General features: G+C 37.2%; 1 long non-coding RNA gene across 1 annotated transcript; it reads left to right on the top strand.

The window, feature by feature from the left end:
* Positions 839–2,513, top strand: LOC104752937. The gene is made up of 4 exons (XR_762034.1): positions 839–1,285; positions 1,703–1,751; positions 2,060–2,199; positions 2,303–2,513. It is a non-coding gene; the product is annotated as an uncharacterized LOC104752937 (long non-coding RNA).

Genomic DNA, 6,185 nt, shown 5'->3' with positions numbered 1-6,185 from the left:
GGGGGGGGGGGGGACCATGATACTTAAAACCGTTTCTTGCCTTTATTCTATTAGGTAACACTAAGCATCTATCTTCTTCTGTTGCTTTCTTCTTGTATACATTTGGATTGTATCATTGCGTTATATTTGCATTATTATCCTTCTGAGATTTGTTGTTCACTTGGATTATGTTTCTCATTGTCCTATTGTGTTACTTAATACAGAATATTGGATCATTTTTCAAACTACAATCAATAGTTTTTGCTTTTAAGGTAAAAAGGGATCTTCACAGTAGGTGTGAAGCCTTTGAATTTACTGTAGATTATTATTTTTGTTTGATTCCACACTGTATCAAAATCCAGGCTTCCATCTGTGGCTCTCTTTGATCTTGCAGTATGTTAACGTTGTACCAGTGGGTGGTGATGGATGGTCAAACATTAAAAAGTTTTGATTTTGCTAAATCATGAAGTTCGTATCCTCAAATTCTCTAATGTGAATCCCTTTGACTTGATCTGGAGAATACTAAGACTGTGATCTGAACTCTAAACTATGGTCTTGTGGCTTTTTGAGTTGAGGCAGTAAATTTCACATTTCACCAGAAAAGACCTAAACAGAGAGTCTTCTTTATTTTCAGAGTGAAAAAGCAAGAACCCAAAAACTAATTTCAGAAGCGGTTCTTTTACGGTTTAATTTGAAGTGAACCAACATCCATCATAAGATCCCATAGATTTGGTTTGGTCTAGGTTCCATTTAAGTAAACCAGCTTTTAATAAAACAGGATCATACCGATGACTAAACCGGCTTGGAGAAATTAATTTCATCTTCTTCTTCATCATAATTCATAAGCCACGAACGAAGGACCCAAATTAGAGAACTCCGAAACCCAAAAAATCACCAAAACTATATGAATGTGCAATTGAAGAACTCAAACCTCAGATTTGTCTCAAATACAAAGAACATCATATCTCAAAACCCAGCAAACGTGCTCAGAAAAGAAACATGAACCAATGTCAAAATTCACCAAAAGACAAATGTCTAAATCCAAGTTGCTCAATCGAGTGTTGTTCTTCAAGAAGAGATGCAAATTGGTTATGTAGATCATTTTCATACAATTCATCTGTTTTTAACCCACTCGTGTGACTCTTAATATGGTTTTGATGATTAAATCTGCGTGATTTATCGCCTAACTGACTGATTTGTTTGTCTTTTCTGCTTGGTTTAGTTGTGAATAACTTTAGCAATATGCAGATTTCTACAAGACTCTTACTTTTCTTGCTCTATATTATCAGCAGCTCCTCCTAAGTTTGTAAGATCTTCTTCCTCTGATTTAGATATAATACATTTTTCGTCTCTTACTTATATTTCTTCAATCGACAATCAGCAGCATTAGTGTGTTCTCATATCCTTTACACTTGAACTGAAGCACTGAAAGTTTTCATTAGTGCTTCTATTTCTCTTGACACAGTTAACATTCATACAACTCTATGTTCTGACTTTTCATCATCTTTTAAGCTTTTGTGAAATGCCTGATCAAATTGTCTTTTCCCTTTATTGAGTATGTTTAAAGATTAGAAAATTAACCCACAAATCTGCATTTTTACAACTCCAACCCAAATTTGTTCTTAAATAGAAACATCATATATATATATATATATATGTACATCCTCAAGCATAGTTATTGCAGTCCAAGGTGTGAACTCAACATCTCTTGTCATTATTGCAGTCTAAGGTGTGAAATCAACATCTCTTCTCATTATTGCAGTCCCTCCCAGGTCAGGCTCCCACAGTCAGTATAATAATATTTTAGTTTTGGTCTTCCCAAAAGACTTTTAATGGTTCCATTTCTTACTACTGTATGCTAAATTGGAAGCGAGTTGTCATAACCACTCGTATTTGTAGCAAAATGTTATCTCCAATAGTTTCACTTTAAAAAGCTTCTTCACCTTCAGCCTTAGCCCTCTTTCTTGCTTACTAAATATTTATCTCTCTTCTCTGATCACCATGGGGAATTGTGTGTCTTTCCAACTTTCTGTTGATGGTCAAATGCTTAACCGTATCTCTACATTCTTATGTGGTGAAGGTTATATTCGAACCCTCAAGGAGAATCTAAGGGCTCTAGAGAGGGAAATGGAAGATCTCAAAGCTATTCAAAATGTGGTGAAGAACAGGGTAGCCAGAGAGGAGGTGACACGACATCGACAAAGGCTTGAAACTGTCCAGGTATGGCTTACACGTTTCGAAAAGATTGATATAAAGTTCAATAAAATTCTGCTGCAGAGTTTTCTGACATGGAAAATAAAATTCTTCCCATTCTTAAATACAGCTACGATAGCTTGGTGGATGAAAATATCAAGTCGTGTTTCCTGTATTGTGCTCTGTTTCCGGAAGATTTTAACATACAAATAGAAGAGGTGATCAACTATTGGATATGCGAGGGGTTCATTAGGAAAGACCAAGTTATAAAAAGTGCGGTGAATAAGGGTTATGCGATACTTGGCACCCTTATCCGTGCAAATTTATTAACAGAGATTGGTTCAAGGNATAATATTTTAGTTTTGGTCTTCCCAAAAGACTTTTAATGGTTCCATTTCTTACTACTGTATGCTAAATTGGAAGCGAGTTGTCATAACCACTCGTATTTGTAGCAAAATGTTATCTCCAATAGTTTCACTTTAAAAAGCTTCTTCACCTTCAGCCTTAGCCCTCTTTCTTGCTTACTAAATATTTATCTCTCTTCTCTGATCACCATGGGGAATTGTGTGTCTTTCCAACTTTCTGTTGATGGTCAAATGCTTAACCGTATCTCTACATTCTTATGTGGTGAAGGTTATATTCGAACCCTCAAGGAGAATCTAAGGGCTCTAGAGAGGGAAATGGAAGATCTCAAAGCTATTCAAAATGTGGTGAAGAACAGGGTAGCCAGAGAGGAGGTGACACGACATCGACAAAGGCTTGAAACTGTCCAGGTATGGCTTACACGTTTCGAAAAGATTGATATAAAGTTCAATAAAATTCTGCTGCAGAGTTTTCTGACATGGAAAATAAAATTCTTCCCATTCTTAAATACAGCTACGATAGCTTGGTGGATGAAAATATCAAGTCGTGTTTCCTGTATTGTGCTCTGTTTCCGGAAGATTTTAACATACAAATAGAAGAGGTGATCAACTATTGGATATGCGAGGGGTTCATTAGGAAAGACCAAGTTATAAAAAGTGCGGTGAATAAGGGTTATGCGATACTTGGCACCCTTATCCGTGCAAATTTATTAACAGAGATTGGTTCAAGGAGGGTTGTGATGCATGATGTGGTTCGTGAAATGGCTCTATGGATTGCATCATACTTTGGGAAACGGAAAGAGAATTTTATTGTGCAAGCAAGAGTTGGATTGCGTGAAATACCAAAAGTCAAAGATTGGGGAGCTGTGAGAAGAATGTCATTAATCAACAATAATATTGAAGAGATAACATTCAGTTCAGAGTGTTCAGAACTTACAACTCTGTTCCTTCAAGAGAATCAGTTGAAGAATCTATCAGGTGAATTCATACGGTCTATGCAAAAGCTACTTGTTCTAGATCTATCAGGTAATGAAAACTTGATTGAACTTCCAGAGCAGATATCAGAGATGGTGTCCTTGCAGTATCTTGACTTGTCATTTACAAGTATAGAGAAACTGCCTGTTGGGTTCCTGGAGTTAAGAAAGCTAGTTCACCTGAATTTAGCTTCTACAGAGAGACTTGGTAGTATTAATGGGATATGGAAGTAGTCTAGTTTAAAAATTTTGAAACTACGAAATTCCAAAGCTCATATCGATGTAATGAAGGAGTTGCAGCTCTTGGAGCATCTACAGGTTCTAACCATAACGATAACNCCGTATCTCTACATTCTTATGTGGTGAAGGTTATATTCGAACCCTCAAGGAGAATCTAAGGGCTCTAGAGAGGGAAATGGAAGATCTCAAAGCTATTCAAAATGTGGTGAAGAACAGGGTAGCCAGAGAGGAGGTGACACGACATCGACAAAGGCTTGAAACTGTCCAGGTATGGCTTACACGTTTCGAAAAGATTGATATAAAGTTCAATAAAATTCTGCTGCAGAGTTTTCTGACATGGAAAATAAAATTCTTCCCATTCTTAAATACAGCTACGATAGCTTGGTGGATGAAAATATCAAGTCGTGTTTCCTGTATTGTGCTCTGTTTCCGGAAGATTTTAACATACAAATAGAAGAGGTGATCAACTATTGGATATGCGAGGGGTTCATTAGGAAAGACCAAGTTATAAAAAGTGCGGTGAATAAGGGTTATGCGATACTTGGCACCCTTATCCGTGCAAATTTATTAACAGAGATTGGTTCAAGGAGGGTTGTGATGCATGATGTGGTTCGTGAAATGGCTCTATGGATTGCATCATACTTTGGGAAACGGAAAGAGAATTTTATTGTGCAAGCAAGAGTTGGATTGCGTGAAATACCAAAAGTCAAAGATTGGGGAGCTGTGAGAAGAATGTCATTAATCAACAATAATATTGAAGAGATAACATTCAGTTCAGAGTGTTCAGAACTTACAACTCTGTTCCTTCAAGAGAATCAGTTGAAGAATCTATCAGGTGAATTCATACGGTCTATGCAAAAGCTACTTGTTCTAGATCTATCAGGTAATGAAAACTTGATTGAACTTCCAGAGCAGATATCAGAGATGGTGTCCTTGCAGTATCTTGACTTGTCATTTACAAGTATAGAGAAACTGCCTGTTGGGTTCCTGGAGTTAAGAAAGCTAGTTCACCTGAATTTAGCTTCTACAGAGAGACTTGGTAGTATTAATGGGATATGGAAGTAGTCTAGTTTAAAAATTTTGAAACTACGAAATTCCAAAGCTCATATCGATGTAATGAAGGAGTTGCAGCTCTTGGAGCATCTACAGGTTCTAACCATAACGATAACGGGGTCAATGAAGTTGGCTTGGGAGCTAATAATAGGCGATGAAAGGTTGGCAAAGTGCATGAACTTGACTGCAGTTAGATATTAATGGTGAGTATGAAGAATCTTAGTGAGCTATGGGTGGAAAGCAGTCATGTCTCAGAGAGATTGATACAAATATGAAGTTGCAGGGAATGCGAGATGGACAAGTCCATGCATTTGAATCAAAACTGTTTCTAAGCTGGACATGGTTCAAATTAAAATTGTGGAAGCGCTAACGTTGGAATATGGTTTATGTCCAGTTATATGATCGGGATAAAGAAACTTGTATTTGGTGGATCTCTGAGTTCGAGAGCTTGAAAGGAGAATATGACATCTGAGGAATCTGGTTTCAGAGTCAAAATTAGATGAGAGGAGAAGAAGAATGACGAAAAAGAAGTAAATATGTATTATGGGGGAGGAGGGGAGCTACTATTTTGTTTTTTCTAGCCAATCACAAGGCTTTATTTCTTACCCACGCGCACAAAACGCGAGTTGCGCGAGTGCAGCCAATTCCTGTGGGTTCTAACCTCCCAAATCATGCCTATTTCATTCGACGCTCTTCTTTCCAAAATTGACGTCGCGTGACATTTTTTTTTGGTTTCTTTCTTGTTTTTAAAACCAATTGTAAACCGAACCAAAATCAATTGTAATTTCAAAACCAGTAAAACCAAACCGAAATCAATTGTAATGGTTTGTTTAACTAAACCTAAATCTACTTGACTAACCCGGTGAGGACAGAGTCATGTTCGTGCGGCATAGCCTTTGAATCAACCCGGTGGTGGGCAGCTCTTACAAAATATACAAAGGTAGCTCTTAAACCGGTTTTCTTACGGGTCTAAACAGTGAACCAGACTAAACCATAAAAAACCATAAACCGGCTACAGATGATGCTTCGCTGTTAAATCTCTGGTTACGTAAGGCTGGTTTGCTCTTTTTTAAAAACAAAACCATGCTTAATTTATTTATGTTTAAACCGGTCTGGAGAATTAATAAATAACCAAACCAGCCTTAAGTAAACCGGAACTCGATTTCAGCCAAATCGCATCTTCTTCTTCTTCATCACACAAACAAACCACGAAATTTCCCAAATTAGAGAGAGAGAGAACTCCAAAACCCCTAAATTCACCGAAACTCTCCATGAATGAACCCAATTATATTGAAGAAACTCAAACATATAGATTTGTCCCCAAATAGAAAGAACATCATAAATCCTCAAAATCCAGTAGCGTGCTCAAAAAGAAACAGGCATG

Source organism: Camelina sativa, chromosome 16 (genome assembly GCF_000633955.1).
Source record: "Camelina sativa cultivar DH55 chromosome 16, Cs, whole genome shotgun sequence".
Lineage (NCBI taxonomy): Eukaryota > Viridiplantae > Streptophyta > Magnoliopsida > Brassicales > Brassicaceae > Camelina > Camelina sativa.
The sequence above is the reverse complement of the archived record's forward strand: the minus strand, read 5'-3'. Positions and strand labels throughout refer to the sequence as shown.